We start from the raw sequence: 20,467 nt of genomic DNA on the forward strand, positions 1-20,467 counted from the left end.
CCCTGAGCCCTGCTGCTCTGCTCTCCTTCAGTCCCAGCTGCAGGGGAGGGAAGGAAGCCTGGCACAGCAACCGGCACCATCAGTGCCTGAGGACCAGGCAGGACAGCCCAGAAGAGCCAGGAGCTCTCGGCGGTTAGCAGAGGACCTGAGGCATCTTCTCCACAGAGCCACTCCGAGCAGGAGCCAAGCTGTGCTCCCAGGCACCTCCTGCGCAGCCCTGCCTCCTGCCAGGTGCCCGAGGGCAAAGCTTTCACAGCTCCATCCACATCTCCTCAGCACAAATATCTCTTCTGCTTGTTCTCAGGTGTGGGCAGCTCTCACCAGAGCACCTGAGCAGGTTTGCAGAAGCTGGGACCAGAGCAATCAGATGGCTCCCAATGAGCCAAGGTGGGAGCTTGCTTTCCTTGGTACCACTTTCAAGGTGGACTTCCTCCCTCAGGCTTCTAAGTTGCTTTTCAAGGGTTACCAAAGAATGGCTCTGGGCACTCTGGTCCCTGCTGGCTGCAGAGTTGGGGGTGTTGGACTAGATGACCTTTGGAAGTCCCCTCTAGCCTGGGCCATTCCATGAATAAAGTCCCTATTGTTTGGGCTGGAAAAGCCCTCTGAGATCATTCAACCATCAACCCAGCCATGGCCATCAAACCTGTCCTGGCACAGACTGGTGCCAGCCATCACACTGCTCATGGCAGCAGGGCAGCCAGACAGGAGCTGCACAGAAGAGGAAGCTTTCTTGAAACTTTAAGACACCTGCAGAGGTGCCTGGAACGACAGCCTGAGCTTCTGGAGATGTCCAAGGAGCACAACCAGAGAGCATGGAGAGGGACTCTTCAACCCCCAACAGGTTGCAGTTTCCTGGCAAAGACCATCACAGACTGGGGTGGGCTCAAAGGGACCTTCCAGACCATCCAGTTCCAACCCCATGCCATGGGAAGGAACACCTAAGATGGGTTGGGTCAGAAGGGTTAGTTCCAAGGATGCTCTTCAACCTTCCACCAGCCCAAGAGGCTCAAAGCCTCATCCAACTTGGCCCTGGAAGAGCTGCTCTGTGTGCAAGCAGAGAGGAGCAGAGCAGCCCCTGCCTGAGTAGAGCTCCTAACACAGCAATGGCCTCCAGCATCAGTGAAACCTTCCTTGCTGAGAAGCACTCAAAGCAAAGGGAGCAAAGAGCAGGAAGCAGAGGGATGGCACCAGCCCCTCCTGATGGGAGATGGGGCTGCTTGCTGCTCTCTGGCTTCTGCTGCCTTCCTGCTCCAGCCCAGGAAAACAAGAAGTTTGCATGGCTCCTGTGCTGGTTCAGATGCTTCACGCCTAAAATCAGACCCTCAACTGACACCCCCTGCAGACAAGGGCTTGGGGGTGTTGGTGGAGGAGAAGCTTGGCAGGAACAGGAACAGCCCCAACTCTCCCAGCCTTTCCCCATAGCCCTCTGATCATCTTTGTGTCCTCCTCTGGACCCTCTCCAGCAGCTCCATGTCCTCCCCTGAGGGTCTCCTCAAGTGCTCTGGGAGATGAGACTCTTCCAAGGAATGGAAATCCTGCTCTGTGCCCACAGTCATGGGAGTCACAAACCCATTTTCCCCAGGTGCCTGCAGAGGGGCAGTTTGGTGCTGTCCACAGAGCACAGGTGGAAGTGAAGGGGAAAATAACACCAGAGCCAGCTGCAGGAGGGTGCCAGCAGCTGTCCTCATCTGGGCTAAGCAGCTTTTAGTGCCACTGATTTAAATGGCTTCTAGGGACAAGCTGCAGGGTTAGGTAAAGAGCTGTGCTTAATCTGCCTTGCCTGAGGGCTCCCAGCACACAGCTGCCCACAGCTGCACAGACTCCTCTCTGGCTGCCAGCTGCATTATCAGGTCGGCTGCAACCCCACAGCCTGGACCCATCTCTGCTTTGCCTTGGAACAAGAGAAATGCTCTGAGTGGCTCAGTTCCAGCCCTCCACAGGCTGGGGGGGTGGTGTCATAATTCAAGAGAGCTGTTGAGGTGCTGGAAGGTGTCCAGAGCAGGGCAGCAAGGCTGGGGAGGGGCCTGGAGCACAGCCCTGTGAGGAGAGGCTGAGGGAGCTGGGGGTGTTTGGCCTGCAGAAGAGGAGGCTCAGGGCAGACCTCATTGCTCTCTGCAGCTACCTGAAGGGAGGCTGTAGCCAGCTGGGGTTGGACTCTACTCCCAGGCAACCAGCAACAGAACAAGGGGACACAGCCTCAAGCTGTGCCAGGGCAGGTTCAGGCTGGATGTAAGGGGGAAGTTGTTGGCAGAGAGAGTGATTGGCATTGGAATGGGCTGCCCAGGGAGGTGGTGGAGTCGCTGTCCCTGGAGGTGTTGAAGCCAAGCCTGGCTGGGGCACTTAGTGCCATGGTCTGTTTGCTTGGCTAGGGCTGGGTGCTAGGTTGGGCTGGGTGAGCTTTGAGGTCTCTTTTGACCTGCTTGATTCTATGATCTGCAGGCAGTGTCTGCAGACCTATGGGCAGAGACATCCCAAGGCAGGAGACAGCTGTGCTGTGCCTCCAGCCACCTGTGCACTGACAGCCCCAGAACCTGTCCAGCAGGAAAGGAATTCCCCACTTCCAAAGGGGGAGCATGAAAATGAGTGGATAAGCTGCAAAGTGGGAACCCAAATGTGTGGAGGAGTCTTCAGCCAGCACCGTTAGAGCTCTTACCTCTGGGGAGATTTATCAGGTTGGGATCCTCCAGCCAGGTTTGTTAGAGATGTACAGAGATCATCTGTGGGTGAGGATGGAGCTGCAGAGCTGCTGTCCAGAGCTGGCCTCTCCCTGCAAACCCAGAGAGAGAGATGTGGATGTTGGAGAGCAGGAGTGGAGACCCCCAGTGACTCCCTGAGGCAGAGACAGGCAGTGCATGAGGCTGCAAAGGACCTTCCAAGGGCATCTTGCCCAAATCCCTGTACTCAACAGGGACACCTCTAGCTGGAGCAGGCTGCACAGGGACACATTCAGGCTGACCTTGAATGTCTCCAGGGATGGGGCCTCAACCACCTCCCTGGGCAGCCTGTGCCAGGGTCTCCCCACCTTGGCTGTGAGGAACTTCTCCTGATGCCCAACCTCACTCTGCCCTGCTCCAGTTCCAAACCATTGCCTCTGTGCTATCCTTACAGCCCCTTCTGAGCAGTCCCTCCCCAGCCTGTCTGGAGGTCCCCTGAAGGTACTGAAATGCAGCTCTGAGGTCTCCCTGCAGCCTTCTCCTCTCCAGGCTGGACACCCCAACTCTCCCAGCCCGTCTGCATAGCAGAGGTTTTCCAACCCTCTGAGCATCTTTATGGCCTCCTCTGGACCCACTGCAGCAGCTCCAGGTCCTTCCTGTGCTGGTGGCCCCAGAGTGATGAAAAGGCCAAGTCAGAAATAGAGGCACTGAGCTCAGAGAAGGGAGCTGCCCTGTCTGCAGCTCCTACATCCTCTGCAGTGTCAGGAGCAGCCCTCCTTGACCCCTGCCTATTGCAGATTCACTTCCCTGAGCAGCAGAGAAAGAGATGCTGCATTAATATTAACATTCACACTAAGATTAATATTCATCTCCTGCTTCTGCAGCCAGACCAGGCAGCAGAGCATGGTGCCAGCACCCCCCAAGCCACCAGCCTGTGCACAGGGCAGCTGAGGTTCAAAGCCACAGCTCCTCTGCACCATATGTCCCTCTGGGTGGCCTCTCCAGAGAGGAACCTGCTCCAGCACTGCCTCAATCATAGCAACACAGAATGGTAGGGGTTGGAAGGGACCTCTAGAGGTCATCCAGTCCAAGCCCCCATGCCAGAGCAGGGGTACCTGGGCAGGTCACACAGGAACACATCCAGGTGGGCTTGAAGGTCTCCAGTGAAGGAGACTCCACAGCCTCTCTGGACAGCCTGCTCCAGGCCTCCAGCACCCTCGCACCAAAGAAGTTTCTCCTCACGTTGAGGTGGTACCTCCTGGGTACCAGTTTGTGTCCGCCGCCCCTTGTCCTGTCATAGGGCATCACTGGACTGAGCCTGGCACCTGCTTCTTGGCAGAACCTTTGTGCAGCTGGGGAGATGGAGACACAGGAGGTGAGAGCCCCTGGTTTATCTCTCTAGTGGGAATACCAGCAGGGAACACTTGGGACAAACCTGGGGGTTAGGATTAAGAATTCCTGGTGAATGAAGCAGTGGAATCTTTGCCCAGCTGAGCAGCCTCCCATTACCTTCCAAACTGCACTACTGCCCTGGAAAAGCAAGCAGCAGAGCCACAGAATTAACCAGGTTGGAAAAGACCTCTGGGATCATCCAGTCCAACCTATCACCTAACCCTTCTAATCAACTAAACCGTGGTACTAAGTGCCTCATCCAGCCCTGCCCTGGCACTGAACTGCAGCTGCTCTTGCTGGCAGCATCCTCAGACCGGTTTGCTTTCTGCTCTGCACTCTGGCACTCTCCAGGGACTCCCCACAATTCTCTCCAGAAGGTTCTGCTGCTGTGGTCTGGCACTAGGACGCCTTCTGCAGTGACGTTAAACGGAGCAGTGCTGCAGAACAGGGCAAAAGCCAGAACTCAGCTGCAGGACACCAACCAGCCCTGGGGTTAGGCACTGCCTGGCTCCAAGGCAGCTCCAGGGGGGCTGGAGCTCTGGGTTCCTCCTCTCCATGCAGCCAACCAGCTAAAGGAACTGCTTAGGAGAACCCAATCCTACTGCTCACAGATGGCACCAGCTTGGAAGGGACCTTCCAAGGTCCTTGTGTCCAACACCCCTGCAGTCACTCCTGCATCTCCAGCCTGATCTCCAGCACCTCTTGTCAGTGGTGCTCTGTGACAGGACAAAGGGCAGTGGACACAAACTGCAACCCAAGAGGTTCCACCTCAGCATGAGGAGAAACTTCTCTGGTGTGAGGGTGCAGAGCCCTGGAGCACGCTGCCCAGAGAGGCTGCAGAGTATCCTTCTCTGGAGACTTTCAAGCCCCACTTGGATGTGCCCCTGCTCTGGCAGGGGTTGGACTGGATGATCTCCAGAGGTGCCTCCCAACCCCCACAATTCAGTGATCCTGTGCTGGGATGAGTGAGGCCAAGGATAGAGGAACCACTGTCAGGTGCTTGGGAATTGTCTCTGTAGGGAATGTGCATTGTTGATCCCCCCAAAAAGTGGAGGAGACTAAATCTGATTCCTTCCAATCCCTCCATTGCATGATCCTATGACTCTAGGAAGCTCCACAGACCTCTCTCCAGCCAGCAGCAATCTGCTGGTTCCCAACAAGCAAAGGTGGAGGAAAGGATGAGAAGATGGGGAAGGAAGTGAGGGGAGAGAGAGTCCTAGGCTGGGTAACAGCACATGGGGAGGATGAATTGGGCTGGTAAGGATGAATTGGCTGTGTGAGAGCTGCAGTTGTGTTAATTGAGCAGCTTCTCTCCGGGGAAAAGAGCTAAGTTTAAACCATCTGTCCAATTCCAGTCTCATTTGCCAAGGAGATGATTAAATATTTTAAGATTAAAAATCAAAACTCTGAGAATCAAGGCAGAAGCCCAGAAATAAATGCTGTGGGGGTTTGCTCTACGTGCAGAAATGCAATGCTGAGGGTTGGCAGCTTCCAAAAACCAGTGCTGCCCTCCTGCCTGCCCCCTCACACTCCTGTGCTGTCCTGTGCAGCAGGGGACCAAGCTCTTGGAGCTTCTGGGTGAGCCAAAGGCCAGTCTGCAGTGAGGGAACAGAAAGCAGCCCAGTGAGAAGCACAGCATCATAGAATCAGTCAGGGTTGGAAGGGACCACCAGGATCAGACAGTTCCAAATCCTGCCATGCCCAGGGACACCCTACCCTAGAGCAGGCTGCCCACAGCCTCATCCAGCCTGGCCTTAAACACCTCCAGCCATGGGGCCTCAACCACCTCCCTGGGCAACCCATTCCAGCCTCTCACCACTCTCATGCTCAACAACTTCCTCCTCACGGCCACTCTCAATCTCCCCACCTCCAGCTTTGCTCCATTCCCCCCAGTCCTGTCACTCCCTGACAGCCTCAAAAGTCCCTCCCCAGCCCCCTTCAGATCCTGGAAGGCCACAAGAAGGTCACCTGGGAGCCTCCTCTTCTGCAGACTGCACAGCCCCAACTCTTTCAGTCTGTGCTCACAGCAGAGCTGCTGCAGCCTCTGAGCATCCTCGTGGCCCTTCTCTGGACACACTCCAGCATCTCCACATCCCTCTTGTAATGGGGGCTCCAGAACTGGATGCAGTACTCCAGGTGGGGTCTCAGCAGTGTGGAGTAGAAGGGGAGAATCACCTCCCTGGCCCTGCTGGCCACACATCATGGCACTCTTTGGGTTGGAAATGGCCTCTGAGAGCAGCCAGTCCAACACCAACCCAGCAGCACCATAGCCATCAAACCACGTCCCAGGTGCCATGGCCACACAGGTCTGGAGCTGCTCCAAGGATGAGCTCTGGGTCAAGAAGTGGCTATGTTTTGCTGCTTAGCATTGCCAGCTGCTGCTGGGGGTTCTCCAGAGATGTCAACTGGTTGGGTCTGAAGACACAAACATTCCTGGGGCAGCCAAGGCCTTAACCTCATTAGCTGCAGATTCTGTCAGTATCTGTTTGTATCTGTCTGCATTTCCTAAAGCCCAGCTGATGCCTTCCATCAGCTTCCCTTCCACCCTTGTTAAATATTGATTTGTTTACAGGAGCTTCCTCACCACCTCTTCAGCAGAACCAAACCCACTAAAGCTCTGCTTTTCTTCAGCCTTTCCAATGAGCCCTTCATAGGATCAATCACAGAACAGCTCAGGCTGGCAGGGACCTCAGAGCTCAGCTGCCCCAACCTCCCCACCATGCCCAGGGACACCTCTCAGCTAGACTCAGCTGCTCAAAGTCTCATCCAGCCTGCCCTGAACACTTCCAGGCAGGAGGCAGCCACAGCCTCCCTGGGCAGCCTGTGTCAGAGTCTCCCTACCCTGGTACTGCAGGACTTCTTGCTCAGCTCCACTCTAACCCTGCTCTGCCTCAGCTCCAAACCATTCCCCCTGGGCCTGGCTCAGACCCCTCAGCAAAAATCCCTCTGCAGCCTTCCTGGGCAGCCTGCTCCCACCCCTGCCCTGCCCTACAGCACAGCAATGTTTCCTCCCCTGCAGGCTGAGCCTCCCAGCACAGTTTGAGGCAGGCTGCAGGGACCCAAGACAGCTGAAGGGCAGGAATGCAGGCGACGCTGCGGGCACTGTGGTGCAGGAGAAGCCCTCAGGAGCTTTCACTCTGGCAAGGGCCCCGCAGGAGAGCGACACATACCAGCTGCCAGCTGCTGCAGGGGCTGAGGAGTCGCTGGGAGCAGCCTCAAAAGCTGCAGGAAGGAACCTTGCCCCTAGGCCTTCCACTACAAGGTCAGAGAGCCCTGCACCTGCTGTGCCTGCTGCACCTGATGTGCCCACTGCTCCCACTGAGCCTGCTGCTCCTGCTGTGCCCACTGCTCCCACTGAGCCTGCTGTTCCTGCTGTGCCCACTGCTCCCACTGAGCCTGCTGCTCCTGCTGGGTCCACTGTTCTCACTGAGCCTGCTGTTCCTGCTGTACCCACTGAGCCTGTTGCTCCTGCTATGCCCACTGCTCTCACTGAGCCTGCTGTTCCTGCTGTGCCCACTAAGCCTGCTGAACCTGCTGTTCCTGCTGTACCCACTGCTCTCACTGAGCCTGCTGTACCCACTGAGCCTGTTGCTCCTGCTGTGCCCACTGCTCTCACTGAGCCTGCTGTTCCTGCTGTGCCCACTAAGCCTGCTGAACCTGCTGTTCCTGCTGTGCCCACTAAGCCTGCTGAACCTGCTGTTCCTGCTGTGCCCACTGCTCCCGCTGCACCTGCTGCAACCACTGACCCTGCTGCTCCTGCTGTGCCCACTGCTCTCACTGAGCCTGCTATTCCTGCTGTGCCCACTGTTCCCACTGCACCTGCTGTGCCCACTGAGCCTGTTGCTCCTGCTGTGCCCACTGCTCCTGTTGCACCTGCTGCAACCACTGAGCCTGCTGCTCCTGCTGTGCCCACTGCTCCCACTGAGCCTGCTGTTCCTGCTGTGCCCACTGCTCCCACTGAGCCTGCTGCTCCTGCTGGGTCCACTGTTCTCACTGAGCCTGCTGTTCCTGCTGTACCCACTGAGCCTGTTGCTCCTGCTATGCCCACTGCTCTCACTGAGCCTGCTGTTCCTGCTGTGCCCACTAAGCCTGCTGAACCTGCTGTTCCTGCTGTACCCACTGCTCTCACTGAGCCTGCTGTACCCACTGAGCCTGTTGCTCCTGCTGTGCCCACTGCTCTCACTGAGCCTGCTGTTCCTGCTGTGCCCACTAAGCCTGCTGAACCTGCTGTTCCTGCTGTGCCCACTAAGCCTGCTGAACCTGCTGTTCCTGCTGTGCCCACTGCTCCCGCTGCACCTGCTGCAACCACTGACCCTGCTGCTCCTGCTGTGCCCACTGCTCTCACTGAGCCTGCTATTCCTGCTGTGCCCACTGTTCCCACTGCACCTGCTGTGCCCACTGAGCCTGTTGCTCCTGCTGTGCCCACTGCTCCTGTTGCACCTGCTGCAACCACTGAGCCTGCTGCTCCTGCTGTGCCCACTGCTCTCACTGAGCCTGCTGTTCCTGCTGTGCCCACTGCTCTCACTGAGCCTGCTGCAACCACTGAGCCTGCTGCTCCTGCTGTGCCCACTGCTGCCACTGCACCTGCTGCAACCACTGAGCCTGCTGCTCCTGCTGTGCCCACTGCTGCCACTGCACCTGCTGCAACCACTGAGCCTGCTGCTCCTGCTGTGCCCACTGCTCTTGCTGCACCTGGCCCGAGGACCCACACCAATGCAGCTTTTCGTTCTGGCGACCTCCATCTTCACAAGGTGCTTCAGAAGTGGCTTGGTTTGATCTCCTTGACATAACAGCCACGGGTGCTGTGCTCCTGCTGTGCCCACTGCAGCATGTGGGCACAGGAACCAGCATGAGGAGCAGCAGAGCCTCATGGATGAAAGCTACAGACTCTCCTCCAGCCAGGCCAGGGAAGCCTTTGATGACAGCTGAAAGGCATCACCACAGAATGACAGAACCACTGAGGGTGGAGAAGACCTCCAAGATCACCCAGTCCAACCTTCAGCCCAGCCCCACCACAGCCACCAAACCCTGGCCCCATGTGCCATAGCCACACACACTATGGAACACCTCCAGGGATGGGGATGCCACCACCTCCCTGGGCAGCCTGTGCCAGTCCCTGACCACTCTTGCAACAAAGACATTTTTCTTCCTCTCCAGCCTAACCCTCCCCTTCTGCAACTCGAGGCCATCTCCTCTCACCTTACCTGGCCCTGGCTGCAAGGAACCTCTGAGGCTCAGTGCTGGCCCCTCACAGGGCCTGGCAAACACTCACCCACCCTCTCCTCCACAGCTCCCCACCAAGCAGGGGCAGGTCCCCAGCTGAGCATCCAGCCCCAGTGTTCCTTGGACAGCTGGAAGCTGAGCTGGGCTGTGGCAGCTCATCACAGGCAATTACAGCCTGCTGAGTGGCACAATGGCACCGATGCCCAGCCTTCCCTGGCTCCCTGTATCCATCGCAGCAGCTTCCTGGCTCCACCAAGGGATGGCACAAAGCCACCAGCATTTGGAGCTGCATTGCTCATGCAAACGTGTCCCACAGCCTTGGCCTCTTGGCTTTGTCAGGTTTTAACTCCTCTTCTGCTTCTCTCCCTGATGCCTTTCAGATTCAGCCTGCAAACTGCTGCCTTGCCAAGGAGGTTTCCTCCTCCTCACCAGCCCAAAATAAGCTGGGAACAAGCTGCTGTCTCTGGCAGCTTCATCCGCAAGGCACCCAGCAGAGACACACACAGGGGCAGCTCCAGGGTGCTCCGTGCCCAGGTGGGTGAGGAGCTGGCACCTCCAGTGCACAGCTGCTGCCAGGCATGCCCCCCCTCCCCAGTGCCCTACACGTTGCCATCCCAGCTGGCTGCAGCCCCGTGGCACCTCCCGGGGCAGACAGGTAGTCGCTGCCTGCTGCTGCCAGGGAGACCACTGGGGGAGCAGGGTCAGAGTGGGACATCAGCAGAACTGCTCCCTTCTGTCCCAGTACATCCAGAAGGACTCAGAGCTCTCTGGCAGTAGCCAGCCTGGGCCATTCCTTGTGGCTGGTGGAGACATTTGGGAGCTTCACTTCAGAAAGGAAAGATTATTTTTTCCCTTGCAAAAACAAAAGGCTTTTATCTTCTGCTCCTTCTCCACAGAAACACGGAAATGTGAGGAGGAGAAAAAAACAACCCAGCCTTGGGGAGCTGAGGAGCTTCTCCTTGCCACAAAATTGTTTCCATGGAGCTCTTGAGGCTGGAGGAGACCTTGGAACTCCCTAAGCCAAACCCTCACCTGGAGCTCACAGTCCCATCACTGCTGCTGAGCCACTGCACTGCAGCCCTCGGCCCCGCAGCCAGGAGGCTTTTAAACACCTCCAGGGATGGGGACTCCTCCACCTCCCCGGACAGCCTGCACCGCAGCACCTCTGACTCTGGTGCTGAGCCTGTGCCCAAGCTCCTCACAGCAGTGGCACTGCCACCGAGCTGCTTCCCAGGCACCCATCCAGAGCAGCCACGAGGAGGTGGCAGGCTCGGATCAAGGTGGCAGCAGGAGCAAGCTGCCCGTGCTGGGGAAAGTGCCCAGGCTGGTGGCTCCAGCAGCTGCCTCTCCAGAGCTGCTTTGTTCTACCTCTTACTGCTGCTCAGCAGCAGCAGGCTGAGACCCAGCTGGGGCTCACCTCTAAGCTGTCACAGACAAGCAGATAGCCACAGCACTGCAACATGAAGCCAGAGTCCAGGGAAGGTGGCAAAGGACAAGCTGCCACCCTAAGAGCGATGTCAGGGGCTCAGGAGTCCCTCAGTCAGTGCCCTGGTCAGTGGCACTGGCACAAGATCAGGTCACGACGGGGTTGCATCTCTTCTGTGCCACCCTCTGTTCCTCCAGCCCCACTCCTGCATTTCAACCTGCAGAGCAGCACTGAAAGGAGACAGCAATCAGCTGACAGCCCACCTGAAAACGACTTGTGAGAACCCCCAGAGTGCCAGCCAAGCCTGCTGCCCCCCTCACCTCCTCACACCAGCCCAATGCCCTCAGCTGCCAGTTCTGTACCCTTGAAAACTGTTTGCAATGAGCCCTGTGAGTGGTGCAGAGCAGCTGGAGCTGCATGAAACAGCCTCAGCCCCAGGCAGCAGCACCTGGAGGTGCAGAAAGAGGAGCCATGGCCAGCAGTGCCCAAGCTTCACTGCAACTGCTCTGCCCAGGAAAACATCCTGAGCACAGCCAGGGCTGCCCTCACCTGCATTTGCTCCTCAGCAGCACTGCTGCTAACGAGATGGCACCACGAAGGCAACAAAAAATGGCAGGAATTATGGAAACTCCTTAGTTCCAAGCACTAAAAGGTCAAACCTTCCCCCAAAGCACTAAGTCCTTCCCCCCACAAAGCATCACACTTTTAAATACTTCCCCAAAAGCACCAAACCCTTCCCCCAAAGCATCAAACCCTTAAACCCTTCTCCAAAAGAACCCTTAAACCCTTCCCCCAAAGCATCAAACCCTTAAACCCTTCCCCCAAAGAACCCTTAAACCCTTCCCCCAAAGAACCCTTAAACCCTTCCCCCCAAAAGCATCAAACCCTTAAACCCTACCCCCAAAGCACCAAACCCTTAAACCCTTCCCCCCCAAAGCACCAAACCCTTCCCCTCAAAGCACCAAACCCTTAAACCCTTCCCCCCAAAAGCATCAAACCCTTAAACCCTACCCCCAAAGCACCAAACCCTTAAACCCTTCCCCCCCAAAGCACCAAACCCTCCCCCTCAAAGCACCAAACCCTTAAACCCTTCCCCCCAAAAGCATCAAACCCTTAAACCCTTCCCCCCAAAGCACCAAACCCTTAAACCCTTCCCCCAAAGCACCAAACCCTTAAACCCTTCCCCCCAAAGCACCAAACCTTTAAACCCTCCCCCTCAAAGCACCAAACCCTTAAACCCTACCCCCCAAAGCACCAAACCCTTAAACCCTTCTCCAAAAGAACCCTTAAACCCTTCCCCCCAAAGCACCAAACCCTTAAACCCTTCCCCCCAAAGCACCAAACCCTTAAACCCTACCCCCCAAAGCACCAAACCCTTAAACCCTTCCCCCAAAGCACCAAACCCTTAAACCCTTCCCCCAAAGCACCAAACTCTTAAACCCTACCCCCAAAGCACCAAACCCTTAAACCCTTCCCCCCCAAAGCACCAAACCCTTAAACCCTTCCCCCCCAAAGCACCAAACCCTTAAACCCTTCCCCCCCAAAGCACCAAACCCTTCCCCCCCTCCAAGGAGCTTCCTGGCTCCTGGCCCTCCCCTGCCTCTCAGCAGACAGGAGACAGCAACCGGAGCAGGACTTTGTGACCATCGCCCCTGGCCCCCTGGCCATGCTGCCCTGGAGGGATCTCCCTTCACTCCAGAAGCATCTTGGCCACCTCTCTGCCCTCAGACATGGTTGAGTTTATGAAAAGCCAGAGCAGAGGGAGCCTGCTTGGCCCTGAGGCAGGTGGGGAGGGTCCTGATGTTGTCCTTACCTCGGGCAGGTCCGTGAGGACATCTCTGGGTTAAGCAGACTTGCCCTCAGCACTGCCCTCCCACTGCTGGAGGAGGCATTCAGGGAGCACCCAGCCCAGCCCCTGGGTGTCATTCCCACGTCCTCCCAGCTGCTTCCACCCAGCTCCAACCCCTCAGGTGTTCTGGACTTGCTGAGCTGGGGCAGCTGCTGGCCAAAGCCAACAGGACCAAGAGCAGCCTGTGGTAAACCATCTCCCTGCTGCTGCTACTCCAAGTCTTGATCCTCACTTCTGGAGGGAGCCCTGAAAGGGCTGCAGCCAGAACTGGCTTACAGCTTCAGCAGTGACACAGAGGGGCTGGAGCAGGGACAGAGAAGGGCACCAAAGGTGGGGCAGGGTCTGGAGAGCAGGGCTGGGGAGGAGCAGCTGAGGGAGCTGGGGGGGTTGGTGTGGAGCAGAGGAGGCTGAGGGCAGAGCTCATTGCTGTCTGCAGCTCCCTGAGAGGAGGCTGCAGCAAGGAGGGGGAGTTGGGCTCTGCTCCCTATCTCAGGTGATAGGAGGAGATGGCCTCAAGCTGCACCTGCCCCATGGCTCCTTCCTTCCAGCACAGCACAAGCACCAATGATTTTGTTTCCCTTTTGCCTGTCCTGCCTCCCCCACACTGCCCCTCAGACTTTGGGCAGGCTGCTCAGAACTGCCAGGAGCCTGCATTACTCTGTCCCTGGCAGTCTCCTGTGCCCCAGGGCAGAGGCACTGTCCTGGCAGGGACATTCTTGCACCCTCCTGTTGCAGCAACCTGCCACCTCTCACCTTAAAGCAGGCACTGGAGTGATGTCCCAAGTGCTGTGCTAAAGAAGCCTTCTCCAGGGCCCCCCATGGCCTGTGTGTGACTCCAAGCCCCTGGGACCTGCCAGGCCATCCATGCTCACATGTCCCTGCAAAGTGAGCTGGGCCAGCCCGGGAGTGCCATGGCCTAGGGCAATGCATGGAGAGGCACCAGAGGGCAAGGAGCAGGGCAAGGCAGCCACTCCAGTCTGCTCCCCTGGCCTCGGGCAGGTCACAAGCTCCTTCTCCCACCTTTATGGAGCACCCCACAGTGGGAGCTGGCTCCCTTGAGGCGAGTGCAATGAAGCAGGACTCCCAGAGGAGCAGCTTTCCCCTGGCAGGCTGTCCCTGTGCTCCTCTCTGTGACCTCCCCACCCCTGAGCAAAGGCACAGGCTTATCTCAGCCACTCTGTTTGCTGTGGGAAGGAGCCTGGAGCTGCCTTTATTGCTCCAGCCCTGCTCCTGCAGCCTGCTCCCAGATAAGCAGCAGGGTCAGGGCTGCTCTGCCCAGATAACCATAGCTCTGCCTCCTTTCCTGAGGAGAAGGCCACCCCCCACTATGCCCTGATGGACCTGCTTCCACCCACCTGCCACCTACTGCCGTTGCCAGACACATCCCAGGTTATCCTGAGCTTCCATCTGTCCTGGGCAGCCAGCACCAAGGCCACAGCAACTTCCCACAGCAGGTGGACGTGGAGCAAGTCTGCACTTGCTGACTGTGACAGAATCATAGAACTACTGGGGCTGGAAAAGGCCTCTGAGGTCAGCCAGTCCAACATCAACCCAGCACCACCATGGGCATCAAACCATGGCCTCAAGCACCATGGCCACAAGGCTCTGGAACAGGTGTGGAGACTCCACCACCTCCCTGGGCAGCCTCTGCCAGTCCCTCACCACTCTTGCACCAAAGACATTTTTTCTCCTCTCCAAACTAACCCTCCCCTGGCACCATCCCAGGCCATCTCCTCTCCTGCTATCACCTGAGCCTAGGGAGCAGAGCCCAACCCCCCCTCACTGCAGCCTCCTCTCAGGGAGGTGCAGAGAGCAATGAGCTCTGCCCTCAGCCTCCTGTTCTCCAGACTACCCAACCTCAGCTCTCTCAGCTGCTCCTCCCCAGCCCTGTTCTCCAGACCCTTTCCCAGCTTTAAAAGACCAAACTAAAATATCCTGCCTTGGGTTAGTTTTAGTCTTGCCCCAGCCCAATTCACTGTGCCCACTCTTCTGCACACTTAGAGATGCCATGGGATGGGCAGATGTGGGACAGCTGGGACCTTATGGGAGGAGCCCAGGGATGAGGAAGGAGCCCATGGAGCTATTAACCAGGCATGGCTGATGGCTTCACTGATTTCCACTCATGTAGGTGTGAAACCAGGCTGGGTGAGAGCAGAGGCTGAGCCTGGCCTCAGCCAGCTGGGTGACGCAGCAGCAGCACCATAGAATCAGTCAGGGTTGGAAGGGACCATAAGGATCAGACAGTTCCAACCCCCCTGCCATGAACAGGGACACCCTACCCTAGAGCAGGATGGCCACAGCCTCAGCCAGCCTGGCCTTAAACACCTCCAGCCATGAGGCCTCAACCACCTCCCTGGGCAACCCATTCTAGCCTCTCACCACTCTCATGCTCAACAACTTCCTCCTCACCTCCACTCTCAATCTCCCCACCTACAGCTCTGCTCCATTCCCCCCAGTCCTGTCACTCCCTGACAGCCTAAAAAGTCCCTCCTCAGATTTTTCATAGCCTCCTTCAGATCCTGGAAGGCCACAAGAAGGTCACCTGGGAGCCTCCTCTTCTGCAGACTGCACAGCCCCAACTCTTTCAGTCTGTCCTCACAGCAGAGCTGCTGCAGCCCTCTGAGCATCCTCGTGGCCCTTCTCTGGACATGCTCCAGCATCTCCACATCCCTCTTGTAATGGGGGCCCCAGAACTGGATGCAGTACTCCAGGTGGGGTCTCAACAGAGCAGAGGGGGAGAATCACCTCCCTGGCCCTGCTGGCCACACTTCTGCTGCAGCCCAGGCTCTGGTTTGCCCTCTTGGCTGCAAGTGCAGCAGAGCTCCTTCCCAGGGCTACTTGGAGTGAGAATACAACTCCTGATGAGGAAGCCTTTATGGGCATTGTCAGACCAAACACTTGGGTGCTTCCAGAAGCTCAGGCTCGAAGCATCAAGAAGCAGCTGCGCAGCATGACCTGGAGGCCACTGCCTGCTGCGGGTCCTGGGCAGCAGCTCCCGCAGGCTGTGGCCTCAGCTTGCCCAAAGTGCAGCTCATCAGTGGCAGAGTGATGCTCTGCCCAGCCTCTGCTACTCCAGGAAATGCCACCCCTCCTTCTGGGGGTGGTTCTGACAGAGCCTGGCACCTGCTCAACTTCCCAGAGAAGGGTTTTGGTGAATCGGTGGGGAAAGGGCTCCAAAGACAACAAAGCCTGGAACCTGCAGGCTGAAGGCTTGGAGGAGATCAGGTCACTCTCCACGGAGAGCAGCCACAGCCTTGTGCCAGGAGCACAGCAGACACTGTCTGAGACGATGGAAAGACAATCTCTCCCCAGAGGAAACCTGAAACCCAGCAGATGACGTGTCCTGAGGCCATTTAGGTGTCTGGCATTTAAGAGTCATTGCTGCTCACAGGAAACAAACCAAAGCCCTTGAAGGGGGGGAGGAAATCAAGGCTTGGATCTCTCGGGCAAGTTTTGCATCAGCCCAGATTAAATTTCAAACCAAAACCTGCTGTACAGCAAATCTCTGCAGGCTGTGGAGGCATCCAGCTTCTGCTCCAAGCTGCTGAGATCCTGCAGGAGAGCCACCAGCTGCCTTCAGCAGGTCACCATCGCTGCAGGAAAAACCTCCCAGCCCTCAGGCACTGCACAGGCAGCAAACCAAGAATTGGAAAAACATGCCTCAGCTCGCAGCCCCATGGAGTGGTTTGGGTTGGAGAAGCCCTCTGAGAGCATCCAGCCCAACCAGCAACCCAGCACCACCATGGGCACTAAACCATGGGCACAAATGCCACGGCCACACATCTGTTGAACACCCAAAGACAGGTCTCAGAAGCACTCTGAAGATGATGTGCTCAGGCTGGCAGCAGCTCCCAGTGGGACCAGTCTGGACAGGGGCACCACAAGGACTGAAGGCCTCACCTCTGCTGGATTTGGAGTCCAGCACTGGCACCAGTGGATGCACAGGTCTCTTGGCACTTGCAGGAGTTAATCAAAGCAGAAGTAGATCAGACCCAAAGCACTGCAGCTGACACCACCCAGCTGCACTTGGCCTGCTGCTGGTGGCTCCTTCCCATGCAAAAGGAGAATTCCACTACTAGAGCCCTGAAATCTCCAGGCTGCTCAGCAGCCACCACAGCTCTCACCTCCTGTAGTGGGGCTCCAGTCACAGAGCAGCTGGGCAGAAAGATGCCTGTGCAAGTGCCAGCTCCATACCCACAGGAGACGGTTTCACCTTTCTGACCTGCCAAACACCACCAGATAACCACCAGCTGCTCCCAGCTAATCTGGTTTCCTACCCTCTAAACTGCTCTGTGGGCAGTGGCCAAGCTCTTGTTTCCCTCCATCTGCTCCACTCTGTCCCAGTGTGATAAGCAGGTGAGACTGAAGCTGCTTCCTCATTTGCTTCATTTCCTTCTAATTAACCACAGCAGCCTGAGGACCGTGGCACTGCTTGGAGAAAGTGTCACAGGGTCAGAGAGGCAGAAAATCACTCTGGGATCAGACAGCCATGGAATTGTTTGGGTTAGAAGAAACCTCCAAGATCACCCAGTCCAACACCAACCCAGCACCATCATGGCCACCAAGCTGTGGCCCCAAGTGCCATGGCCACATGGCGCTGGAACATCTCCAGACATGGGGACTGCACCACCTCCCTGGGCAGCCTGCACCAGTCCCTCACCACTCCTGCACCAAAGACATTTTTCTCCTCCTCTCCAACCTAACCCTCCCCTGGCACCATCCCAGGCCATCTCCTCTCCTGCTATCACCTGAGCCTAGGCAGCAGAGCCCAACCCCCCTCACTGCAACCTCCTCTCAGGAAGCTGCAGAGAGCAATGAGCTTTGCCCTCAGCCTCCTCTACTCCACACCAACACCCCCCCCCCCCCGAGCTGTTCCTCCCCAGCTCTGCTCTCCAGACCCTTCCCCACCTTTGGTGCCCTTCTCTGGCCCTGCTCCAGCCCCTCAGTCTTCTCCTGGCAGTGAGGATCCAAACCCAAAGCCAGCACTCCAGCTGTGCCAGTGCCCAGCACAGCTGCACTTCCCTGCACCCTTTCTCCACATCCAACCCAACCTCTCCCCACCAGTGATGGGAGCTGGCTCCGTGCTTCAGCCCCTCGTGTGCTGAGCCCAGCTCCGAGCAGGGCAGCAGGAGGGGGCTGTGGAGGGTCACACAGGGCTGGTGGAGGCTGGAGCCTGGCTGAGGCAGCCTCTGCTGCAGCAGGGCAGGACTCAGTTCCACCTGCCAGCGTTTAACCAGGAGCTGACGTCTGGTGTCCAGCCCTGCTGCCGGTGGCATTTGAGCAGCCAGCAGTGACATTTCAAGCAGCATCACAGCAAATGCTCTCTCCCCTGTGCCCCAGGGCAGCCAAGCAACCTTCAGACAGTCCTGGGGCTGGGGCTGGCTGCAGAGCAGAAGCTGTGCCTCTTGTCCTATCGTACAATCAAGCAGGTTAGAAGAGACCTCCAAGCTCATCCAGCCCAACCTAGCACCCAGCCCTAGCCAAGCAACCAGACCATGGCACTAAGTGCCCCAGCCAGGCTTTTCTTGAACACCTCCAGGCATGGGCACTCCACCACCTCCCTGGGCAGCCCATTCCAATGCCAATCACTCTCTCTGCCAACAACTTCCTCCTAACATCTAGCCCAGACCTGTCCTGGCACAGCTTGAGGCTGTGTCCCCTTCTTCTGGTGCTGGGTGCCTGGCAGCAGAGCCCAACCCCACCTGGCTACAACCTCCCTTCAGGTACTTGTAGAGAGCAATGAGCTCTGCCCTGAGCCTTCTCTTCTGCAGGCTGCACACCCCCAGCTCCCTCAGCCTCTCCTCACAGGGCTGTGCTCCAGGCCCCTCCCCAGCCTTGCTGCCCTGCTCTGGACACCTTCCAGCACCTCAACAGCTCTCTTCAATTGAGTAGCTCACAACTGGACACAGCAATCACGGTGTGAGCAGTGCTGAGCACAGAGGCACAATATCCTCCCTTGTCCTGCTGGCCACACTGCTCCTGAGCCAGGCCAAGATGCCACTGGCTCTCCTGCCCACCTGGGCACACTGCTGCCTCAGCTTCAGCTCCTCTCTCCCAGCACCCCCAATGCCTGCTCCAGCCCTCGCTGCTGCCCTTTGCTGCAGCAGTTCCCAGCCCACGCAAGCAGGCAGCAACCTTCAGAGCCCCAGCACAGCCTGAATCCTTCAAAGCAGCTCTGACAGGGCTGGAACTGGCTGGAGGGGCTGCACTGCTCCTGTTCTCCCCTCCCAGCCCAAGCTGTCTTCTCCTGCCTAGGTTCCCCTTCCAGCCCTAGCCGTCCTCTCCTCCCCTCCCTGGGCTCCCCTCCCACAAGCTCCAGATGCATGCAACCACAGAATGGGTTGGGCTGGAGAAGCCCTTTCTGATCCCCCAACCCAACCATTCTCCAACACTAACCAGGCTGGACCTGAGCCTTGGCCCATAGCACAACAGCTCTGCCTTTGAAACACCTCCAGGGATGGGCATTCAGCCAGGTGGGCAGTCTGTGCCAGGCTGGGAGAACTCTCCCAGCCAACTAATGTCTTCTGACCTCCAACCTGAAGCTGCCCTGGCATTCCCTGGGGCCACCATTGGGACAGTGACTGCAGCTCTGCCAGTCTAGGCTTTTCCTGACCAGGCTCAAGCACCAGGACAGGAGTTGGTCACCAAGGCTTCCCGTGGCATCAAACAAGCAAGCACTGGCTAGGTACCTTCTGACCCGCTGCAAGCTGCTGCCTGGCACTGGGTGATGAAGTGCCCCTTCCTCTGCATCAGCTCCAGTGGTAGATTGGGGCGAGAAGCTTGGATACAAATTTCTTTCTCATAGGCAGGAGAACTCAGAGGGAGCTGACCCCAGAACCCACACAGCTGCTCCAAGGCAGAAGCTCTGCTCAATGTCCCTGCCACAGCCTGCTGGTTCAACCCACCCAGCCCTGCACCCTGCCAGCCACAGCCCAGGCAGGGCCTGTGCCAGGTAATTAACAGCTGCTGGGGGAGATGATTCATTAAGCTTTAAGGCCAACAGCATTTGTCAGGCACTTGTCCTAATTAAGATCAGCACCAAGGCAATGTGGCCAGCCCCTGGGGAATCCCTGCTGCTGCAGACAGAGCAGGAAGCCTCCCCAGATGTGCAGACTTGGCAGCAGTTGCCTATGAAAAGGAGCAGATGAAGTCCTAAGAGGTTTCCAAGGAGGAGCAACTTATCCTTCAGGGATCTGCACTCAAAGCATCACCCAGGAAGGGCTGCACCCACAGACACGCAGCTGAGGACACATTTCACCCAAGGGGACAGGCTGGCAGAGATGGGGCTGCTCAGCCTGGAGAAGGCTGCAGGCAGACCACAGAGCAGCCTTCTGCTGCCTGCAGGGGCTACAGGAGAGCTGGGGAGGGACTTTGGACAAGAGCTGGCTGTGCCAGGACAGAGATTTCAAGCTGGGAGAGGGGAGACTGGAGAGGAGAAATTCTTGGCAGTGAGAATGGGGAGACACTGGCACAGGCTGCCCAGGGAGGCTGTGGCTGCCTCCTGCCTGGGGGTGTTCAAGGCCAGGCTGGATGAGGCCTTGGGCAAGCTGTGCTGATGGAGGTGTCCCTGCCCATGGCAGGGATTGGAACTAGAAGCTGCTGGAGGTGCCTTTGAAGCCAACCCATCCCGGTCCATGACACAGACAGGTGTGCTTCAGCACTGTCCTGCAGCCCCAAACCTCACACCCTACACCCAGGCAGCAGAGCTCACCAGGCAAGGCTGCAGCTGTCACCTCCACGGAGGCAGCCACAGCCCCTGTCAGGCAAGGCTAAAAATAGCTGCTGGACACAGGGGCCTGGGCCACACAAATGCCCTGATGGTGATTCAGTTAATTACAAACTTCCTGCTGGAAATGCCAAGGTCCCTCTGGTGGCACTGCCAATTGTTCTGACTCACCCAGCTGCTGCCATAAGCAGACAAAA

This window comes from Pogoniulus pusillus, chromosome 7, assembly GCF_015220805.1.
Source record: "Pogoniulus pusillus isolate bPogPus1 chromosome 7, bPogPus1.pri, whole genome shotgun sequence".
In the NCBI taxonomy this organism is placed as follows: domain Eukaryota; kingdom Metazoa; phylum Chordata; class Aves; order Piciformes; family Lybiidae; genus Pogoniulus; species Pogoniulus pusillus.